Source organism: Dermacentor albipictus, chromosome 2 (assembly GCF_038994185.2).
Source record: "Dermacentor albipictus isolate Rhodes 1998 colony chromosome 2, USDA_Dalb.pri_finalv2, whole genome shotgun sequence".
Lineage (NCBI taxonomy): Eukaryota > Metazoa > Arthropoda > Arachnida > Ixodida > Ixodidae > Dermacentor > Dermacentor albipictus.
The window spans coordinates 98,221,245-98,232,396 of NC_091822.1; the positions used below are offsets into that span (position 1 = coordinate 98,221,245).

Consider the following 11,152-nt stretch of genomic DNA (forward strand, 5'->3'; position numbering starts at 1 on the left):
CCAACCAGCCCAAATTATCACTGTACTAGAGCTTATGGACGCATCGCAGTGCATTGCTTTGCACTTCATTGTAGCACAGGGGTTTGCTATTGCCAGTAGCGAATGCTTTGGTTGACCTCCCTGCCTTTCTGTTTTTTGAATTCTCTCTCCCTTTGTATAAAACGCACTAACTTGTGGGAGAGAAAGCGTTCTCCTCTCTTAGAATTCAATTAATTGTCAAGCAATTATATTCCAGTTCCAGTAACTAGAGCGCAAATGCGAAAACGAAACCGATTCCGTTCGGTTCTCCGCGCTCAGAGTGCGGCACCAGGGGGCAGCGCGCGCTGCGCGTCCGTTGAAGGAGTGGTGTACGGAGATGCACATGTGTTGTCAGCCGGCATTTTTCGAGTTGTGTTGTAAATGTTGTTAATTCGCCGTAAATATCTCTTGATTTGTGCTCAAGAGTGGAGCAAGACCCCAAGGAAGAGAGATTGACGCATCGGGAGCGAAGAACAGCAACGATGGATGGTTACGCTGCTTGGGTCTCGGCACGTTCGAATTGGCAAAGTTCCGAATTTGTCGCTGTGTTGTGTACGCTTGTGCGCTCATCATTTGCCGTCATCGCGCGGAGATATTTGCGCTGGGTGTCTTTCACTTCGTGTACAAAACTCTGCACGCTGCGGCATCGAAGAAGTTGTCCTGTGTTTGGGTGCACGTATGCGCTTGGACACGGATAGCCTGCTTGCTCTCAACGGGTGTTCAACAGTCTACGCGCGCTCGTAACTTCCTCATGAGGTAAGCCCATTTTAATCTTATTTGGTTTGCATAACGTAGGTGTTAAAATGATGTGTGGTAAGCCGGTGTCGCGAACAGAAATATTGTTTCAAAAGACCACTATGCAACGTCTTAGGGCAAAAATGACGCATGAATGGGGAAAGGGATCACCCTATCTTTTCAGATCGATTCCAGTCGTAGCGCGATTGGCTCGATCGCAATTTCCGTGAGGTACTTCTAACCTTTTGTTCACTCGCGTTAAAAGCGTAGAATAAAACTGCGTTCAGTTGAGCTCTTGTATTGACGCTTGTATTGGCTTGAGAGCATACTGTATCCGATACAAGAACTTCTGTTAAAATACGGAAATAAACGTTCGAGGCAATAGCAGTCGCTCACTACCTGTGATCGTTACTTTCTTGCTTGGGTGCACGTTTTAATTGTGACCAGAAAAAAACGTCTTGCTGCACCGCAAACGGTGCAGCAAGACGTGTTCCTTCGAATGATGTCTGGGCAGTCAAGGCATTCGTGCCACTAAGCAAGCAGTAAACGGGGTATCAGTGCGAAAAAATTTGTACATACAAGAGAAGCGAAAGGTATCATCATTGACTCTTTTATTTTACGAATAATTAAGTTGTATTACTAAAGCGGAGAGTGGATATGCATGAAAGTCAGATTGTATTGATACTCAGCAAAAACAAGGTAACTTATCATTACTAATCAATCCTTTTCTTTTACTGAAAGGCAAGTTGCTGTTGTGCTGCAGCTGAGAAGAGGTCTGCTGCCTGCAATGGGTCCATCTCTCTCAAGTTATTGCAGTATTATAGCTCTCAAGGTGAGTGGATTTTTTTTTCTCATAGCTATTTGCCACCTGAATCATGACCGTTTACTTAGCTGTGTAGGTGATCACTGTTAGTGACATTGGAGTGCTGGTGGACCAGCACTCCTTTATGATTGCAACGCATATGACAGGGTGCAGCTGTGGCAGTAGGCAAAGGTGTTAATCTATAAGCCAAATTAGGTTCTTTGAGGTAATATGTTAATATATTGATGACATTGGATTGTGGTCTAGCAGGCAAAAATGCTAAACAAGAAATTTTAATTTGCACTTGGTAAGATGTGCAAGCAATTCAGGCTGTTATACATGAAATGGGACATTTGTAGATGTCTTCTACAGTGATGCAGTCCTGAATTGCTTCAGAGTTGAGTGATACCACTATAATTTCTCTGTAGAGCATGCAGCACAGTTTAGCATTGGGGGAGGCTGGCATCAACAGGCGTCTACTTACTGTGAAGTTCAAATGAGGTGTTACTGTTAGGGTGACTATATATAATTTATGGTTTAATTCTAATCTTGTGTCAGGCAGACATAGTTTACCCACTTGGTTAAACAATAGAGATGTAATATCTATGTATACAAGTATTACCCATTCATTTATGCCATTTAGACAATGGCAGAAATGCGTGGGTAATACTTGTGTACATAGACAATACATCACTATTGTTTAACCAAGCGGTGCCCCTGCATGCTAAATTTTACAGGGCTATTATTAAGTAATGTCAGCTTTTGTTGTAACATTAAGGCACCTTTTATATTATTACAGATTACCACCATTGTGCACCATCATAGTGTGATATTTACACTAAATGTATTTGACTTTGCTATAAAACCTTGCACAGCGGTGCATCATGAAATTTTTTTATATAGTTTCTGGCCTCAGAATGCACTTCACGTTATATTCTTGTTTGCAACAAGACTATAATGCAGGTTTCTCTCCTTATGTTTTGTGGCACTTCAAACTGCGGCGAGCTAAACCACTGGGCAGCAATACTGGATATGCTACTGCGTGTGGAGCTGTCTTAAAACACACACAAGGAATACATCATTGCTTTTTTAGCACAAAACAACGGACACAAGAAAGACGACAGAACAAGGCGCTACCTACCCTCAACTGACATCACTTTATTGCGTCCCTCCTTTGTAGACAGCAGAATCTAGAACATGCGCTGTGAACACCATGTGCAGGAACCACCAACATCTGATCAAAAAAGCACACTCATGCGACAGAATAAAAAAAAACATATTGAGCACTGTACAAGGTTAAAGAAAGCACACTAATGCACTGTGACCCCAATGACTGTATGAATAAAACTTCCGATAACTCTCTGGCGGTGGTATCACGGCTCTTTTTTCAAAATCGTAGCATCACGAAACATTGCGAACCTAAGCGATCCATACCAACAAGCACAGGTTCCCATTTGGCTCAACATTGTAAAATATGGAAGTGCAAAGCCATGCATCGTCATACTACGATTTTGAAAAAGTGCTGTGATACCACCGCCCGAGAGTTATCGGAAGCTTTCTTCATACAGTCTTTGGGGTCACAGTGCATTAGTGTGCCTTCTTTAACTTTGTGCAGTGCTCAGTATGGTTTTTTGGATCCCGTCGCATGAGTACGCTCTTGTGATTGGTTGGTGGTCTCCGCACTTCGTGCTTACTGCGCATGTTCTTCTAGATTCTACTATTTATAAAGGAGCGACGCAATAAAGTGATGTCAGTTGAGTGTAGCGCCTTGTGCTGGTTGTCTTTCTTGTGTCCAATGTTTTGCGCTTAACAAAGTATTTATGGATTCACACCAACTAGCCCGCCAACACATTGTGTTGCGGGCACTTCTGAAGTACTGTCTGTCTAATAACCTTGGTGGCATGAAAGCGCCGTCCACTTCTATGCGTTGCTTTCTGTTTCATTGTGGCATCACATCACATTATAATCATAATGTGTATGTACTTTTTCCAAGAGACCCATATTCCTATCCTTGTGTTATATTTGCTGTCGCATTATTTATGTGCAAATTACCAGTGCTCCAAGCTCCATTTTATCGCAAAGTAAACTACTGGTACCTAAACAGTTCTATATATCAGAAAACCAAAGCTGAACTGCCGAACAGTACCAAGCGGCAGCCTTAGTGCAGTGTCAAGTAGTCAGATTTTATTGGTCATGCAGAGGTGCACAGGATAGCTCTTTATTACTTGCTGAATAATTAAGCTGTGTGAAAACTGAGTATTTATGTAGCTTCAACCACATGCTATTGGCCATTGCTCCTGCCCTCATCAAATGTAGAAGATTATCACGGCATTTCCTATTCTCTTTTTCCTTCTTACAGTGGGATTACTGTATGCGTAAGTAGGAAACGGATCACATAGGCAATCAAAAGCCAACAATGTGTAAACTTGCAACATTGATTGTACAGTTTGATGACCCAGAATAAGTAGAAATACACCATAAATGATTGACCATTAACTTTTACTTGACACAGGGCTAGAGCATACAGTAAGCATACTGTATGCTCATACGGTGTCACATCAATTTAAATTTTAGTTGAGCTTTGCAGTGTACACTTCTATTGTTGCATTCTCTCAGAGAAATGGTAATGTTTCGCGTGTATAGCAACTAGACTGTCTATATACAGTAGTAAAAATGTGTGAACTGTATTTTTTAATGATTTGATAGAATGTGTAGCACAATAAAGCCATACAATCAACGCACAGTGATGTGACTTTCTCTGCACGTGTTGCAGGTTCAAAAAAAGTATGGTGGAAGCTGTTGCCAAGGTTCCGGCCAGAAAAGACAGCCAGTATAAAAGGGTCCACGCCACTGATCTCTACTACAGGGGATGAACAGCACATCGAGCACCCTCGACTGAAGCCGGCCTTGTCCTGGAAGTTGGTGCTTCACAACTTTGCGGCAGCACTTTGTTGCACGGGTGTGTGGCATTTCTTCCCCTAACATGCTTGCCTGATGTGCCATAAACTACCCAAGCAGTGTTTCGAGGTGTCCAGAATTTTTCCATTGTAGTGTCTACAGTGTCGCTAACATAAGTGGCGTGCAATGGAAACACTGGTAAATCAGAAAAAACTTGATGTAAGAGAACACTATCGTATACGGGTTCAGATTGTCATAAAAGTGCTTACCAGACATGTAGAGACCTCCTAAAATGTGAAAAACCACAAAGAAAGGTTTTTCGGCAGCAATATTATCTGATCGCACGCACTAGTTAGTCCACCATATGCCCTGCTTCCAGGACAAGCGACTGCATGACATCGCATTTCCACTGGCTTCACCTGCATCCGGTGCGGTGTGCTGCATCCAGCGAAACATGTTAGAAATCAGTGGTGCACAGTGTTTTCTGTCCCCTTTCTCGACGCCTACTGAACACATGTTAAACTGTTTCCAAAGCAGACAAACAGAGGGAAAGGGTTCTGAACACATTGCATTTTAAAGTGGCTGGTCTGGGTAACGCAAGTACTGTGGCATAGTAGATTTGCACCAGGCAACCTGGGCGCCCAAAAAGGCTGCTGTTTACTTGCAAATGGCCAACATATTGTGAGCATGAAGTTCTTTTTTTATTCTCATCGCTTATTTAGCTAATGGAGACAGCTTTTACAACTGAAGAAGCCTTGAAAGCATGAAACACTTCACAAAACCAGCTTGAATATATTGTGTCTGCATCACAATTTCATGGCTGCATGAGTGAACCCTCAGGTTAACATGTAAGAGAGTTCATGATGTTTGCCATGCATTATCCACTTTATTTACAGGTCAACCCTATCTTGAGATTTAAGCTGATGTTGCGTTTAGAGAAATTATGGCCGAGAGCCAGCTTTTGAGAATACAGATTGAGCTTGACAGATTAAACGCCAGAACAAGTCGTTGAGGATTTCAGATCAAGAATCTTCAAATGCCAGTTCATTTAGTGGTGTTAATATTCTGCTCGAAGTTATTGATTGTTACGTTCATATGGTGCCCAAGCATTGCGGTAACAACTTCACTTGGAGTACATAGCAAGGGTGTATTCGATGTAAGCTGCTGGCTTTTTTTCTGTGTTTTCAAAAACTGGTTTCTTGTTCACTTTAAATTTTCAAATTTTGCATTGTTTATTAGGTGTTGTGTCCTGTTTCCTTTTCCTGCAGCTTCTTAGTTAAACATCTGAATAGTGAACACAACTTGACCTTTTGCTTGATTGTCTAGATTACATGCCCTCGATGCAAAACAATTTCACTTCAAAACTGCTTGTACCATACTGAAAGAATAACTTGAAGCAGCCATAGCTACCAATAACACGCAAAAGATGATTATGAAAGTTTTAATATTGTTTTTTGATCTACAGGGTGTCTTGACTATCATGCACCAAGATTTAGAAATATGTAAATGCGATGTAACTAGACAAAATGAAGGTAATGTTTGCCATCGCTTGGAGATACTCTGATTATATTGTGCATTCTGCCTAATTGCATAATTCTTAATTAGTTATTAAATATCTCAAATAATTAAATTAAATGTGTCAATGAAAAGTTGTAGAGCAATATGAAAGCCTCCTGATACACTTTTTTGTTACTGTTACTCATTGTGTGCTACATAAAAGTGTTTTTCCAAGGAATAAGCCTGCGAATACATTAAAAGTGTCTTGAGTGGCCAGTCATATGTCATTTTGTGGTGCAAAGCCACGAATACAACTTAAATGGGCTCTTTTAAGAAAAAGACTTAGCTCAGCAAATTATCTTTCTTTGTGCAGCCTGTGGAGACAAGGTTTCTTAGACATGGCCATGGTCCTCAAGGAAGATGCCGAGGCCACAGGCAGTTCCTCCAGTGACCGTGAAAAGGTCCCCTGGGGCACAAGTCTGGTTTGGCACCCCCGCCTTTCTCCTGCAGCTTTTCTGTCTACTTAGCTAACCAGGTGGGTCAATGATGGCAAAGGGAAAAAAAGAATCAACAGTATCAAATGCAGAACTTGCTCAAGCTCAATGCATTTTTGGTGTGAAGTTTTTCCCTTATCATTTATCAAAAAACGGGTAATATGTATATGATATGGTCTTCATACGGACACCTCTTTCCCACAGAGAATTAGCAGTAAAAAAAGCAGCTTATGAAGGCTTGAATATTAGCTAGGATGATGTGACATAGATAGGATAATGATTATGAATGTTTCTAATGAAGGTAGTGGTAGTAAAGTGAATAATCATAGTTTATATATAGATTGAAAGACATTTCGTTCCAATGCCAGAATTTTAAATCATCCCAAATAATCCTTGAATTTTATAGTCTTCATTTTATAGTTCTTGATGCTTGCTTCTTGCGGACATCATTCTTATGCTGCATAAGTCACCTGTTATAAATTCCCTATTTCTCCCGTTCAAGCAACTTCCAGAAACTTGCTGATGAGATTAGGGGGCGGCGTGCACCCCAGGCTGAGATATGCATTCAAGAGCCTCATATCTTGCAAATGTTAGAAATACTCCTGCTAAGCAAGTTCTTGGTGTCATACAAGGTTATTTGCGAATACGAATTTGCCTAAATTTAGAAAGCAGTCAATATAAAACATGTCAAGCGATATCGCTGACGATACACACACATTCCAACTGAACTAAATACAAATAAATATAGCACCAAATGCAGAATCATTGGCATGATGCCATTCTTTCAGTGGAATAAAATCTGTCCTGCATTGTAAATCTGGAATCCTTTATAATCCAGAATACTAAATACTTATGAGGGTTGTAACGTAAAATATGCATGTATTTATTCCTCGTTTTTTTACTTTAGGACCCGATAATGCTTAAACAGCAGTGAAAGAACTGAGATCACAGTACCTAATACTTTATATTGCTCCAGAAATCCGTTTCCCTGCCGATCGCAGCATTAGACTCTAACAAAAAGGCACATAACACTTAGGGTGGTGCTATTCACTTTGATTGTTTGGGAACGAAACCCATAATGTACATGTTATGGCCCTACGTGTCATTACGTTTGAACAACAAAAAGGTAGAGGGTTTGCGTTTTGCAAAACTGCATGGAGGTTTTCACTGTGTGCAATTAAAATTAGGAACCTTCCCAGCTCATACTAAATGCATTCTCCAAAGCTTTAGGTTATACAGGTGCACTACTTTACACAGAACACACTCTTTTCCCTCGTCACGGCTCACACTCTTAGGCAGAGTTACACCCTTTGAAGTGCCCCTTCTTCCACACAACGATAATTGTCATCTGCCTTTATGCATTTCCTTTCTTTACCGCTGCGAGCCCTGTGCTTTCCAGTAACGAACGGCATGCGCGTTATCAGCATGATAGCATTCCCGACAACAAAGTAGCGGGCGTGGCGTTTTCAAGAAAGGAAACGCATCAAGGCAGATAACGATTATTGTTGTGTGGCAGAAGGGGCACTCCAAAGGGTGTAACTTTGCCTAAGAGTGCAGGTGGTGATTCAGATTCTTCAAAGGTGTTTCATTGTATGGGATGGCACATCGCGCTTCACTTATTTGCAGAATATTGCATTCCAATTGTGTCATATGAGATAAATCCATTAGAGAGCTTTAGCTTGCCCTAAATTTATTACAGCTGTGTACTGGTAAACTGGCCGCAGCTTGCAGTGCTTGTGGAAAAACAATTGTAACTGCCATATTATATATAACTGCTAGTGCACAGGCTTCAGCAGCAGCAATGGTCAGGGTACACTTGTTTCTTCTATTCTGGGGTATGCATCCTCCACCAGAAAGTAGTTTTTTTCGTCTTCCTCTTCTACCATATTGGAATGTGAAATTGGGTGTAATTTGTAGGATATAGTCTTGCATAAACTTCATGAGCATTTATTCTTGTCTGTGCCACAGATCATTGTTGCTACCACTGTAAAAGCAGGGTGCCTGTTTACAGCACCCGTAGGGAACAATCTGTGAATCTTTAACGAACAGTAAGGATAATGAATAATCGTATAATTTTTAGTAATTTTCAACAAATTTAGCACTCTTTGCTTTCCACTATGGTGTTTTTCAAACTCTAATGTTGGCACAAGGTTTGAGTGCAGGATGTCATTTTGTGTGAAAGAGTACACTTGTGCGCATAACACCTCATCGTCAACATTCTGCTGCACAGAATGTCATTAGCTTTCGTATGCATTGGTCACTATCTCACAAACCGGTTGCTCCTTTGTTAGTTGGAATGTAGCATTTATGTAAAGCACATTTGATGTTCTAACAAAAAGCATTGTGCCCTCTTATCCCCTAATTCTCCTCACTTGATGCCTAGTGTTGTAATAGCATGGTTGACACCATGAGAGTCAGTGTGGTGAATAATTGTATCTGGTGGAGTAGGGGGTGTACGTTAACTTAAGCAACTTTTTCAGACGACTTGAATCAGTATTGTGGAATGCTGTTTTTTTTTTCAATCACTGTTACCAAGTTTCACTTTGGTTGTGGCAACAAGTATAATGTAGTTCGCTAGCACTCCTGCCAACACATATAACGTGCAGGCATCTGTGTTGAAAAAAAGACCAGCTAATGGTTTGCCAGGAGCTAAGGTCCATTTAGACCATTAAATTTTGAACTTACACCGGTGGAAATAACTGGTGAATGAAAGCACATCCGGGAGAACTGAAGCAAGACTGCGAGTCGGCCTAGTTGGAACAAATTCATCTTGAAACTTATTGTGCGCAACAAACAGGGACGAAGAATAGAAGAAACATAAGGAAGAGCGCTTAACATTGTGTTTCTTCTATTCTTCGTCCCTGTTTGTAGCGCGCAATAAGTTTCAAGATGAGCAGGAGAACTGACCATAATATTTTCTTTCATTATAACACCACTGAAGCTTTGAACTGCATTTGAACTGGCTTGTTTAAAAAATGACCCATTCCCTTGTTCAAGTAAGACAAAGGTTCCACAGGAAGACAGAAACTTGAAGCCGTCAACGGCAGCATGAATATAAACAGCACTCGACGTTTTTCAATCTTGCACCTGGTTATATTATCCATCCCATTTTTTTCCACAGGCTGTTCTTTACTGTTTTATGGTCATACCCAGTTTAATTTTAATGTCCCTATTTTTTAATATTTGGTTAATATATATTTTCTTCATCGGCTTTCAACAAAATATATATTCATAATGTGCCTTCATTTACCATTTGCAGTGATCTTAACCAGATGCATCTTGATACAAAATTTATTTTCCTTAATTCTTCGTTTTCCTTTTCCAAAAGTGCAAACTGTTTATCTTGATACCTATTATGTCTTCTGGGAAGATTGGGTCCACTGGATTAATGACTGCATACATGTGTACATCGTTTTCTGTTTTGGTCACCCCTACTCTTGGCAAGTACTGACAGCGTTGCTCATACCCGCTCCATCACAATCACCACTGCTAAGCACACCCTTCCTTCCTTTATTTTAACACTTTGGCTTCTCTTGACCTATTATATGCACCAGTTACTTCTCCCCCAATGAGGCTAGGGGCCAGTGAGATATGCACAATCTAAAACAACACAGCCAAGGAAAACATTTGCTACCCTAATGACAAGCACCTATGTCGAAATGTTGGCTACAGCAACATCCCCTGTTCCAACACTGTTGATCTACTTACATGTTTTTCTAACACAGAAGTTGCTGCTTTGTCGTGTTCTGTGGTTATACTTTTTTGCCGCTTTCTTTAGGATGGATATTCACGAATACTATTTGTTTGTCCTAACAGCAGCAAGTTTATCCTTGCAAGCGTTTGGAGTCAAGAACAACTTTCACCAGGAAGAAGTGCAAGACGAGTGATTGAAGAAAATAAAGTTGCTTCTGTGGTCTAAGAACTTGAGTACTGAAATGTTGCACCTTTTTGTATATATGCTATGCAGTGCATTCATATCACAAAGTGCAAAGTGTTTCATCTCTGCAGCCATGTCAGTGTGTTGGCAAGACAATTTTCTCAATGGTGACCTGCTGCTTTGACTATGAGCTGCCTTCATGACATTTGCATTAAAGGAGATGTACTATCGTGGACAGAAGTACCCTGGAAGTGCAAGCGTTGACCAAATTACATTTCTGCTCAAGACCGCTGAAAACAGTGGGTCACGTATACACATTCCGAACGCAGATGGTGGCACGGCTGATCCCAGCAAATAGCACACCAATGAAATTCGGTCGACTCTCGCACGTCCTGGGCAATTTTGTCCCCGATGGCACATTCTTCGAATAATGGATATGCTCTGCAAGATGAAATACGGGAAGCACCTGTACTTTAACGGATATAGTACAGATTTAGCATACGGAGTCTTTCGTTTTCTGAATACGGCAAGCACCTGTTTTTTAACAGTTATAGTACAGATTCAGCATACAGTGTGTTCCGTTTTCTGAATACGAGAAGCACCGTACTTTAACGGTTACAGTACAGATTCAGAATACAGAGTCTTCCGTTTTGTAGATACAGAAGCACTCGTATCTTGTATTACGGTCTCTTTTTTTACAGTTGTCCGTTCTACGGAAATGACCGTTCTTAATTTACGGAAGAGTGTTCGGTCACAAATTACCAGCAAATTTTCTGTAAAGTAAGGCAATTTTTTTTTACAGTGTATATTCGTTTCAATGAAACGAATAGA

General features: G+C 40.8%; 1 long non-coding RNA gene across 2 annotated transcripts; it reads left to right on the forward strand.

Moving 5' to 3' along the window:
• Positions 1–342: 342 nt before the first annotated feature.
• LOC139055492 (uncharacterized) lies at positions 343–10,357 on the forward strand. 2 transcript variants are annotated; one of them, XR_011511800.1, is made up of 5 exons: positions 343–774; positions 1,495–1,585; positions 4,329–4,514; positions 6,324–6,485; positions 10,261–10,357. It is a non-coding gene; the product is annotated as an uncharacterized lncRNA (long non-coding RNA). The 2 variants fall into 2 exon arrangements; XR_011511801.1 differs by having other exon boundaries at positions 10,264–10,343.
• Positions 10,358–11,152: the final 795 nt, after the last annotated feature.